General features: G+C 44.3%; 1 protein-coding gene and 1 long non-coding RNA gene across 2 annotated transcripts in view; both read right to left on the reverse strand.

Annotated features, from left to right (window-relative positions):
• The window catches only part of FAAP20 (FA core complex associated protein 20), a 241,208-nt gene that overhangs the window by 194,645 nt on the left and 33,910 nt on the right, over positions 1-12,653 (reverse strand). The window lies entirely within an intron of this gene.
• Positions 11,246-12,653, reverse strand: part of LOC143934229 (uncharacterized) — a 35,318-nt gene continuing 33,910 nt past the window's right edge. Inside the window, exons 2-3 of the long non-coding RNA XR_013263227.1 lie at positions 12,145-12,276; positions 11,246-12,052 (exon numbers count right to left, since the gene is read on the reverse strand). This is a non-coding gene — a long non-coding RNA (uncharacterized LOC143934229). The remainder of the gene's footprint in view (positions 12,053-12,144; positions 12,277-12,653) is intronic.

Genomic DNA, 12,653 nt, shown 5'->3' on the forward strand with positions numbered 1-12,653 from the left:
CATGTTATCCCAAATTTATGAACAAAAAGCAGAGATAGTTCTTACGAGTAACTCTGGTTCCAGCAGTGTTAATTTAGTAGACTAAAACATTTTAGTTGACTAAAATTAATTCTATTTTAGTTGACTAAAATACGACTAAAACTAAAAGCCATTTTAGTCAAAAGACTAAAATGAGACTAAAACTAAAATGTAATTTTATTCGAAAGACTATGACAACTAAATTGCAATTACTGAAATGTACTGGAGATTTAAGTCGACTAAAATGTAGGACATTTTACTCAACTAAAATGTACTGGAGATTTAGTCGACTAAACACGACTAAAACAATTGCATTAGACTAAAATGGGTTCCAGTAGTCTTCCAGGGCAGCCCTTGAGAGATGGAGCTCCTCCTCACACACAGGAAACACATTGTCAGTAATTTCTTTAAAAGGCGGTCCCTCAGGTCCCTGGTCAGTCATCCAGGAGAACCGAAGGCCGGAATCTGAAAGAGATAAAACACAACACAACCCCACAAGGTTAGATATTAGGGTGGGATTGTGCTGTCCTGGAAGAAACAGAGTTGCCGATAAGAACTCTGCTTTTCCCCCAGTCATCTTCCAGGTCAGCCACTTGAGAGGATAACCAAGTACTCACCAGACTTGGGTGGGGCAACAGCTTGGAGGACTTTCCTAACAAAAGCCTGGTCCTGGCTGGATATCAGATCCAGCCTGTAATGCTGAACAAAGGTCGAGAATCTTGACCAAGATGCTGCCCTGTAAATTTGCTCCGGAGTGACTCCCACCTTCTCTTCCCAAGAGGCTGCTGAAGCCCTTGAATGAGCCCTTAGATCTTTTGGCGATGTTATTTTCATAACTCCGTAGCATTCCAGCATAGCTGCCTTGATCCATCTGGCTAGCGTTTTCTCAGACGCTTGTTTACCTTCTTGTTTGCCAGCGTACATGACGATAAAAAGGTCTGATGCTCTGAACTCATTGATGACTTCAAGTTACTGAAGGAGACATCTTCTAACATCTAGAAGGCATAGTCCTTGCTCTTTGCCATTAGCCGGTGAACTACAAAACAAAGGTAGTATCATATCCTGGGATTTATGAAAAGTTTACATCACTTTTGGTGTAAATCATGGATCTGTTTGAAAGAAGATTTTATAATCGTGAATTTTGAGAAAAGGCTCTCGACAAACAGAGCCTGGATTTCCCCTATCCTACGTGCTGTAGTGATAGCGATTAGGAAAAGGGTTTTGAGTGTCAGCAGGCGTAAAGATTATTCTTGTAGTGGCTCAAAGGGACATTTGATGATCCCCCTCAGTTCCACCGACAGATCACATGTGGGGAATTTTTGTGTCTTAGGTGGCCTGTATTTTGCCAACGCTCTGCAAAAGCGAGAGACCAACAGGTCTTCACGTAGTGTCTATTCTAGATACACCGACAGCGCTGCTATCTGGACTTTCAGCGTACTGAACTCTAGACCTTTACCAGCACCCTGCTGTAGTAACTCAAGAATAGTAGGTGTATCCATCTTTTTGACTCTTCTTCAGGTCTTTCTTTAGATGGCTCTGGTGTTCGGCTTCTTAGCGCTCAGAAGTGTTGCCACCACTTTATCTGAGAGTCCTTTTGATCTCAGGATGTCTTCCTCAGTAATCGGGCCGTCCATTTAAAGCTCTCATCTTAGGCCTGTTAGGGGTCCCTGACACATCAGGTCGTCACTGTGAGGAAGTAGCCACGGCTCTCCTGCTGAGAGAACCAAGCTCTCTTGGGCCAATATGGTGCTATCAGTATGAGCTTTTTTCTTCCCCACGGAATCCCTAAGGAATCGGATGTACTGAGGGAAGGCGTAGCACATTTTAAAGTTCCATGGGTTTTGGAGTGCGTCTATCCCTAGAGGCCGGTCTTGCGGGTTTAGCGAGAAGAAACGCTTTACCTGGGTGTTTTTTTTCTGGGATGCAAATTGATCTATATATGGCACTCCCCAGTGGGCTGTAATTTCCCTCAACACCTCTGCGTGTAATATCCATTCCTCATGAGAGATCTCTTGGGGGCTGAAGAAGTCTGCCACTTGATTGTTTTCCCCCTTTAGTTGGACTGCCCCCAGTGACAGTAGGTTCCCTTCTGCCCATCGATATATCTGCTTGGAGATGTGGCTTAAGAAGGGGCTCCTCGTGCCCCCTTGTTTGTTCACATAAGCTACTGCCGTGGCATTATTCCACAGGATCAGGGTGTGATGAATTCTTAGTTTGTCTTTGAAGTGTTCTATGGCTTTGGTTATTGCCACAAGCTCCCTCCAATACAAAGGCTCTTGGGCTTCTTCTGGGGACCATCTCCCCTGAGCAGGTTGTCCTGCTAGGTGTGCTCCCCAACTGCTCGTGTCTGTGGTCAACTTCCATGAGGTGGGGAAAATTTGGTTTAAATTTGTGTGGCTCCCCCCCCTTCAGAGCAACCGCTTTACGGAGATTGGGCGTAAGAGCGTCCTGTCCAGATCTTCTTGTTGATTTCTTAAGAAAAAAAAAGACTTGTATGGCCCTTAGATGATACTTGGCTCATTGTACTGCTTGTATCGTTGAGGTAATCAGACCCAGGACAGACATCAGCTCGCTGATGGATATTGGGAGGTTGTTCTGTATAGAACTTACTCTCTTTGACAAGGCCTTGGATCTTCTCCAGTACTCCAGTACAGACTACTTATGCTCTATGGAGTTCAGCAGATATCCCAGAAACTGGATGTTCTGAGTGAGACACAGGCTGGATTTTTTGATGTTTAAAATCCAGCCTAGTGACTTCAGCCATAGTTGAGCTTCTACCAGGTCTCTTACCAGCTGTACTTCTGTCGGTGCTGCGAATGGTAGGTCGTCTAGGTACGGTACTACAGTCACCTTCTTCAACCTCAGAGGGCCCAGGGCTTCTGCTAGGACTTTGGTAAATATCCTAGGTGATGAGGATAGCCGGAGGATAGCCCGAAAGGAAGAGCCCTGCTCTAGAAATGATACTCTTTTCCCCTCTATCTCCACCACTAACCTCAGGTATATCTGGGACTCTTCTCGTATGGTAATGTGGAGATGGGCATCACGGAGATCTGTGGTCGCCATGAAAGTTTCTGGTTGAAGGATATTCTTGACTGAGAACATGGATTCCATGCAGAATCTTTTGTATTGTGTCGCTTGGATCAGGGGTTTTAGATTGGGACTGGAGTAAGGACTTTCTGGTCTAACATCTCCCCCAGCAACAACAGGTGAGCCCTTGCTTTTTTGGGATCCCTGGGAAGTTTCACCAATAGAAATCTCTCTGGAGGATGACAATTGAATTTCAGGGAGTAGCCCCTTGCGATGATGTTTAGAATGAATTGATTGGCTGTCATCGTCTGCCATTGGAAGGTAGCCAGCCTTCCTCTTACTGGCGATCTGTCGTCATTGTTTTGGGGTTTCATTAGAAGAGCCAAAGAGGACTTTACTCTTCAGCTTCCCCTTGTGACCCATCCAGTTCTTTTTGGGGTAGTCTCTCTCTTGTGGGCACTCTTAGTCCACGTAAAAACCTATTTTGTGGAAGTTTCCATTTTTTGGTTGGGAAGGTTTTCTTCCCATCCGCCGTTCTTTCTACGGCTTGGTCAAAGCCTGTTCCAAACAAACTCATCTCTGGAGTCTCTGGAGAATAGGAGGTTGCAGAGGCTCATTTTGGATGCAGGGTCCCCTGACCAGGTCTTCATCTAAATAGCCCATCTGGCTGCCACGGCCAGGCCTCCTGATCTTGCCGTCAGTTTGACGGACTCTGCGGAAGCATCCGCTATGTAGCCGACTGCCTTGGAGAGAACCGGTAGGGTCTTCAAAATTTCTTCTCTAGGAGTACCATTTTTTTTTATATGGTCTTGTAGTTTGGAGAGACAGAATTCAAGGTTTCTTGCCATGCAATTGGTGGCGAGTGCTGGCTTCAGGCTGGCGACACTTGTTTCCCAAGCTCTCTTTAGGATAATGTCGCCCCTCTTGTCCGTGCAATCTTTTAGATGCCCCCTATCTTCAAAAGCCAATGAGGACTTTTTGGAGACTTGATAGTGGCGCATCCAATTTTGGATTTTTATTGCACACTTCCTGTGGATCGTCACTGAAAGGGAACTGCTTTTTATGGCTAGCTTCAAACGACTTCTTTTCTGGGTCTGCCCACTCATTCCTCACGGCGTCCAACATCACCTGGTGGACCGGGAATACTTTGAACTTTTTCTTCCTAAGACCTTGGTACTTCAGGTCATATTTTGATGGAAGTTCTTTTCCTTCCTCTATCTCCAAAGCCTCATATATAGCCTCACTAAGTCCTCTAGGGACAAATTGTACTTGGTCCATTTTTTTTATCTTCTCAATCATCCTCCTGCTCCAAATCTGCGCTGTTGGTGGCTATTATGCTAATAGAGCTGCTACCCACTCGTTCCCTCACCGTCTCCTGCAACTCTGAGGTGACCGATCTTGGCAAGGCTATGGTAGAGGAACTTCCAGGAGGGAGCTGTTGGAGGTTTAACCTCTGCAACAAATTTAAGATCATTAACCACTTATGGACTGCCAGTCCTCGTTATACGCCGGTACTTTGAAGAGGGATATCGTTGTTATGGCAGTAGGCGGTCCACTTTCAGATAAAAGTGGTCTCTGCAGCAGATTCACCCGCAAAAACACTTATCGTTGGTGGGAGAGGGTGCCCTCCGCCGCTTACTGATGCCATTTCCATACCATTGCTGGGCGGAAGTGACGTCAAACCATCACTTCCGCCTATAGCTCTTGACTTTTTTTTTTCCAAATAACATTTAATTATTTTATTGCATTTTAGTGTAAATATGAGATCTGAGGTCTTTTTGATCCCAGATCTCATATTTAAGAGGTCCTGTCATGCTTAATTCTATTACAAGGGATGTTTACATTGCAATAGGAATAAGTGACAATTTTTTTTTAAAGAACAGTGTAAAAATAAAAAAAGGTAAAATAAAAAAAAATACAATTATTTTTAAACGCGCCCCGTCATGCCAAACTTGCGTGCAGAAGCAAACGCATACCACACATATGCAGTATCGCCGCGATTGTTAGAGTGAGAGAAAGAATTCTAGCCCTAGACCTCCTCTGTAACTCAAAACATGCAACCTATAGAATTTTTTAAACGTTGCCTATGGAGATTTTTAAGGGTAAAAGTTTGTTGCCATTCCACGAGCGGGTGCCAATTTGAAGCGTGACATGTTGGGTATCAATTTACTTGGCGTAATATCTTTCCAATGATAAAAAAAAAAAAAAAAAAAGTGTCCTTGCAAGACTGCAAATATGGTGTGACAGAAAGATTTTGCAACGACCACAATTTTATTCTCTAGGGCAGTGATAGCAAACCTTGGCACCCCAGATGTTTTGAAACTACATTTCCCATGATGCTCATGCACTCTGCAGTGTAGTTGAGCAGCATGGGAAATGTAGTTCCAAAACATCTGGGGTGCCCAGGTTCGCCATCACTGCTCTAGGGGATTAGAATAAATATATTTTTTTGGGGGGGGGTTCTAACAAATTTTCTAGCAAACCTATTTTTAACTTGATAGGTGGTACTGATGTACTGTAACATATGGTACTGATGGATGCCAATCAGTGCCAAACAATGCCTGCCAGTGATGCACATTGTGGGCACTGATTGACATCCTTGGTGGTCTAGGGTGGCATACCTGGTGGTGAAATTCCTGGTGGTCCCAGTGGCATCCCTGGTGATCCAGTGTGGGCATCCTGGGGGGGCTGCGCTGATAATCGATGAGCACAGAGCCCCCCGTCAGAGGAGCAGCCAATCGGCTCTCCTCTACTCGCGTCTGACCGGCTCTTCCTGTTTACATCGTGATCAGCCATGATTGGACACAGCTGATCACGTGGTAAAGAGTCTTCGTCAGAGACTATCTAGATCAGAGTTGCGGTGTGTCAGACTGACACACCTCAGCAACAATCGCCATGATGCTCGCCCCCGGGGATGCGCAGCGGCTTAATATCCTGAAGATGTCATATGACGTCTGGTCAGGATATTGAAAACACTTTGCCGCCGTCATTTAACTATATGGCAGGCGGTATGTGGTTAATGAATAAAAAAATAAATAAAAAAAAACAGTAAAGTTAGCCCAGTTTTTTTTGTTTAATGTGAAAGATGATGTTACACGAGTAAATGGATAACTAACATGTCATTCTCTGAAATTGCGCACACTCGTGGAATGATGACAAACTACGGTACCTAAAAACCTCCATAGGTGGCGCTTTTTGAAAAAAATAATGATTACCAGGCTGGAGCTACAGAGGAGGTCTAGTGCTAGAATTATTTCTCTCACTCTGACGATAGCGGCGATACCTCACGTGTGATTTGAACACAGGTTTACGCGACGTGCACTCTCTTTGCTGCGCGAGCTCGCAGAGCTTTAAAAAAAATCTATATATTTTTCCTTATTTCATTTTTTTATTGTCACTTTTAAAAATAATAAAAAATTGTATCACTTTTATTGCTGCCACAAGGAATGTAAATATCCCTTGTGACAGTAATAAGTGGTGACGGGGGGACTGCCCCCTCACTCCTCCGGGATAACAGCTGAGATGTTTTTAGACACATTGGTTGTTATTCCTGAAGAGCCGACCGCCCTCTCTAAAAAAACGGTACTGGGATGATGCATGCAGCTGCATGCATCATCCCGGTATAACCCCTGAAACCCAAGGCCACATATGTGAGTACAGTCATCAGGAAGGAGTTAAAGATAGTAGCCATGTCTCTCCCATCCAAAGATTTTTGTGTAAATTGTATCGGACTGTTTTTTAACCAGTCTGTCAATGCACACTTCGCATAGCGGCTCTGTGTATTTCAAGGGCATCTTGGTAGCACATTTTGGCTTTGGTTCTTTAGGAGGCTTGGACTGCCAAGACAAACACAGGGACTCACGGTGATAAGAAAAAAAAATACACTCAACCCGCCAAACAGTGTGCACAACCAATGACACCTTACTAACCCCTGTAGTGCCCCAGCCTTCTAGAGAGCACCACCATCTAGCTAGCTGTTCCCAAACTGGACAACAAAAGGTAACCCACTGTTGCCTATGTGTTTCCCGCTGGTGCCTGCGTTCCTGGGAGCCTGGGCAGATAACAGAGAATCGTTCCCTTGCTTCCTGTACCGTCCATGCTGTTCCCTGCATGCAGCCGTGTCCACGATAATGGCACCAGCCGGCCATTCAAGCTTCCTGAGCCTTTAAAGAGGAAGTAAACCTTGATGAGTTTACTTCCTCTTTCATTTCCTGCAAAGGCAAAGCATAATGGACTACTATGCATCGCAGTAGTCCATTATGTATCACTTACCTGACACAGGAGCCAGCGATGTCACCGCTGTCCCCTGTAGTCCGGCGCATCCATCTTCTCGGTGGGTCTCACTGCTCCGCTGCTGTCATTCGGTGAAGCCGCAATGACGTCACTCCCGCGCATGCGCACGGGAGGTGCCGCGCTCAGTGCGCCTGCGCGCCGCTGTCTACGGCACATGCGCCGCAGACAGCGGTACCTGTCTTTCGTCAAATATCTCCTAAACCGTGTAGGTTTACGAGATATTTCTTGGACCTACAGGTAAGCCTTAATCTAGGCTTACCTGTAGGTCAAAGTGTGTTCTAAGGGTTTACAACCACTTTAAGGGGGTGGACCAGTTCCCTGGCACACGTCGATTAAATCACCCCAGCCCCGGAAATGACATGCCACATCTTCCAGGTCAAGCGACCACCAGCCACGGGTAGGCACCCCCCTCCCCCCCACCAGAGCCACCAAGGGGATGGTGCATTGGCACCTCTCTGCATGCCTGGGCTCTGAAGAATCAAGAATCAAGGTCATCTCCTGCCCACGGCCTAAGGAGAGTTGCCCATGGCCGTACGTCCAACCTCCTCAGCCAACGATATGGTAAAGCTGCATTCACCCCCGCAGCCCAGAAGCTCACACCATGCCCTCCCAGCTTGCCATGAGACACATGCCCCGGCTCAGCCCTTAGGAGATGGCGCCTCTGGCGGATGCTCAGGCAACAGGTCTCCTCTGAACAGAGTCAACACTAAAGCCCTGTACACACATCGGACATTGTGACAACAAAATCCATTAGATTTTTTCCAACGGATGTTGGCTCAAACTTGTCTAGCATACACACGAACGCACAAAGTTGTCAGAATTTCCGATCGTCAAGAATGCGGTGACGTACAACACGTACGACGGGACTATAAAAGGGAAGTTCAGTACCACATGCGCCACCCTTTGGGCTCCTTCTGCTGAGGTTTATCGCGTGTTAGTAGAAGTTTGGTTAGAGACGATTCATGCTTTTCAGACTTGTGCTTCAGTTTGTCACTGCTCCTCAGTTTGTGCTTGTGGGTTCGTATCTGCTTTTCAGTGCATGTAGTCAGTTCGCATTTGTTTGTCAGTGCGTGCTATTTATAGTACCGTATTTGGTTTTCATTGTGTTCTTGTACGCTCGTTGCAGATTTTCAGTTTGTTCTTTCAGGTCTTGCTGTTTTTCAGTGCTTTCTGTTAGTTTCTGACCAGCCGACCATTTTGAAGCCATGATGCATGTACATACTCGTCGTAGAGTTCATGCTGTACAGGGGCTTGGTATTGGCCTTCTAGCTTTGACACAAGCCTAGTCTATGAACATTGTGGGGAGGAGTTCTCTTCCCGAAGACATTAACAACAAAACGTACGTCGGAGCGGTACTTGGTCACACTATTCGATGCCATTTCCGGCCCTCTGGTTCGTCAGTCTGTAAGCCTGGAACGCACGCCAATATCGAATGCGCAAGGACCTTTCCCGTGGCTCGGAGAGTGATTCTTCTGGTCAGAGCGAGCAGCCCCAGTGCCAGGTCAGGCACATAACCATGTAAGGAGCCTTTTGGCTGTCTGTTTTTTACGTATTTTTTATTAGTCAGTATTATGCTATGGATCTTTTTGTATTTTTTTTTACACTTTCCGCTTGAGTCTGTGAAGAGAGACATACCATCTACTATCATTTGCATCAGTATCCATATGAGCAGGCATCATCCTGTACAAGCATTGTTTGACTTACTTTTTAATTAAAGTGGTCAAACGGATCTGGTAAGCAGTTTGGATTTGTATCTTCACTACTGGTGTAGTTCTACGTGTATGGTGGAGGGAGTCGCAAGCCTTGTTGCTATATCACGATTATCATCTGTTTTCCACATTCCGGATTGGTAGAATTCGGCAGAATGCATTCTCTGTAGAGACACTTCATTGGGACTTTACATTGCCAATTATTTTTATTATGTTTGGTTGTTCACTGATGTTCACTATTTCTCCAGTGTAATTATTGTCATTATATATGCGCATGTCTTTACCCTGGTGATTACGATATTGTTTGAAGTATTTTTGCCACAGCCATTGTTATGTAGTGGTTTAGAAAATATTTTACAAATTGGTGGTTTAGAAAAAAAATGTACAGAGCGCCCTTAATTACCGTTATCACTCTAGAGGAGTTCATGGACAAAGAATTGGTTGCTCCAGCGTGACCAAGGCTTGCACATGCCTTTGCTTCTTGAGATCCGGGAGAATAATCCTGATGATTTCAGGAATTCTCTGGATGATGGACCTTTTTCATTTTCGCTGTCTGTTAGCTTTGCTGATCCCTTATATCAGCAGGCAGGATACCTGCATGTGGCAAGCCATCACTCCAGGGCAGAGGCTAGTCACCATGTTGCGGTACTTGACGATTGGGAGAAGCCTACGGGACCTCAAGTTCTCAACAGGCACCCCCCCCGCCCCCCAGGCTCTGGGGATCATTATCCCAGAGACCTGTTTTGCCATTATTCAGGTCCTGCAGAAGGACTATATTAAGGTAAGTTTTATCCTTTAACATCACATTCTATGTATTTCTTTCATCATTCCATAATTACCATGATTGTAATATGCTGGGCCCCACTGACCTCATGCATGCTGGAAGCTTTTAAAGTTCTTTTTTGTCCTTCATGCATATTTGCCTTCACTATCCTCCCCAGCATGCTCTTCTGGGCCCATATACACCTATTGCCTAGTCACTTAGCAATGTATTTTGTCAACTCCATAGTAGTGCTTTCCCCTAAAATGTGTCAAAATGTTATTTGTGTCCTTAAATTCATGCAGAGTGCCAGAGGCTTTTTTTTGGTGGCCCAAACTCATTTGGAACTCCCCCTTCCACCAACCACTAAGTCAGCTGATAGCAATCCTCTATCTGATGACCTTAGCAACCCATACAAATAGATCTACTTCTTTTGTGGTCAGATTTATGGATGAATTCACCAAAGCATGTAGTGCAAGGGCCAGCCTGAATACTTTCAAATGGTACTGTTTGAAATTTGTTTCTCATATTATCTTGATAGGTAATAGTGGAATGTAAAAACGTGCTTCCATTTGTTCAGTGTGTATTTTAATTTCTTAGGACACCTTTTACCTGTCCAGTGGGCTGCCAACAGTGTAAGTAAAGAGGGGCTGGCCAAATTGAATGCACACCATTTATGCATTCAGCTCTCAATGAAGTGGAGAGGGTTACCCATCCAAAACATCTCCCCCTCCCTTAAACTTTTGCAATGGGCCATCAGATTGAGGAATCTGATAAGTGGACCTTATACGTTTGTCTTTAAATACTAATTTCAATAAATGTTATACTTATGTTGGCCGAAAATGTTTGTGTCTAATCTGCTTGCAATGTTTATGTGCAAAATGACTAATTTCTTTTTCTTGTTTGACTCCACAGTTTCTTTCAACGCCACAGGAATGGCAGACTGTGGCCTCCCACTTTGCCACCCTATAGGACTTTCCTAACTGTGGAGGTGCAATTGATGGCAAACAAGTCCCCCCCCCCCAAATGGGGGTCATACTGTTATAAATTACAAGGGGTATAATAGTATAATAGTATAGGGATGTTGGCGGTGGTGTTAGCTAGTTAGGAGTTCCTCTATGTGGACATGGGTAAAAATGGCCAGATGGTGCAGTGAACGCCCAGACAGAGTTCTACTGCCATCTCCAGAAGAGTCCACTTTGTCACGGATGAAGCCTTTGCGCTGGGGGACCATTCCCTATGAGGACCCTCACCCCGGACCTGAGGGTTTTTAATTACCAGCTGGCCAGAGCCAGAAGAAGAGTGCTGGAGAATGCTTTGGGGATAATGGCCAGCTGGTTCCACCTATTTTTGACACCAATCCACTTTGCACTACAAGTGCACTGCAAAACTGCACTTGTAGTGCAAAGTGGATTTGCCTTTAGTAAATAACCCCCACTGTCAAAGACTTTACTACAAAAACTGCTTTTGAGCATTGAAAGAAGAAGCCACACATTGTTGATAATAAAACTTTTTACTCAAAGCATATTCACATGTACGTTTATAAAAGGGTATGTTGAAAATCCAACATTTTTGGTGTATATAACATTATTTTTGGTAACATTAATATAACTAGTGTTTTTGTTAAAACAGGCATGTTTCAAAACATAACATACACAACTCAGGAACTTACAAAGTTCAACTTTGAAAAGTGAAAGCAATATCAGACATGAGTATGTCCAAACTGTGTTGATATTGCCTTCATCAGATGGGGTGATGTCACCCCTGTAAAAGCCAAATTTTGAAGATGCACACAAATTGGGATTCAAACTGGGCATTTTTCTCCTGATCCCATGCCTAATAGCAAATATTGACATCTCCCATCATGGGGGATCAATGGACGTGTTTTGGGGGTGCAACCCCTTCACCTCAGCCACTTTAGTAGCGCAGAAGGGTTTACACCCACAAAACGCGTACATTGATCTCCCGTGATGGCAGATAGCACATGTTGACACACTGTGTGCATCTTCAAACTTTGGCTTTTCTAAAAAATTTTAACTGGTTTTTTAAATCTCAAATCAATGCTATTAGTTTTGTGTTTTAAATTATCCCTAAAACATCAATGATGTTTTCATTTTTTGTTGAACATCATTGCTGTTTTTCTTTAGATTCTCTAAATTGTGATTGCACCCCATTATCTCCCCGTTGAGGATCTGGGCACTTTTACTGGTAAAATGACATTCTTCTTCAACGACATCCACATCAACTAAAAAAAAGCAAAAAAAAAAAAAAAACACCATGTATTATAAAAATGTAGGCATGCATCTATTACCTGAAGCTGTGGTCTCAGACACTCACCTGTTGTGGTGACAATTTTGCCAATTTCAACCACCACTCCTTCCTCCTCCTCTGCTTCTGGTGTTGGTATTTGCCCTTCTTTGAGAGGTATGGGGTTCCTGGTGTCCTCAGACATCCCGAGTCTTCTCTCCCCTATGAGAATGTAGAAAAGGAATACTTATCACACCGATATTTGAGGGCAGAAATAGGAATATGAAACATTGCTTGGAAGCGTCGTACAATTGTCTTTTTTGGCAGAGTTCAAAGTTGAAAAAATTTTTTACACTTTCTAAAGCTGGAATACCTGTTTTGTGCAAGTTTCACAGATGGAGACACCCCTATAGTATCGATTGGAGTACGTGTGTGGGACACCCTAATAAAAAGGGTGTTCCAGTATCCCACACTAGTGCTTCTGAGTCCAGATGTGGAAACAGCTGCTGAGTCTCCTCTCCTTTACACTGAATCAAGTTTGCGTTTCATTCTAGTTACAAACCCATCTAGATAACAATCTTCTTTGAACAGAAATAGGC

This window comes from Lithobates pipiens, unplaced genomic scaffold (assembly GCF_037356315.1).
Source record: "Lithobates pipiens isolate NorthernLeopardFrog02 unplaced genomic scaffold, aLitPip1_a1.2 Scaffold_27, whole genome shotgun sequence".
Classification (NCBI taxonomy): domain Eukaryota; kingdom Metazoa; phylum Chordata; class Amphibia; order Anura; family Ranidae; genus Lithobates; species Lithobates pipiens.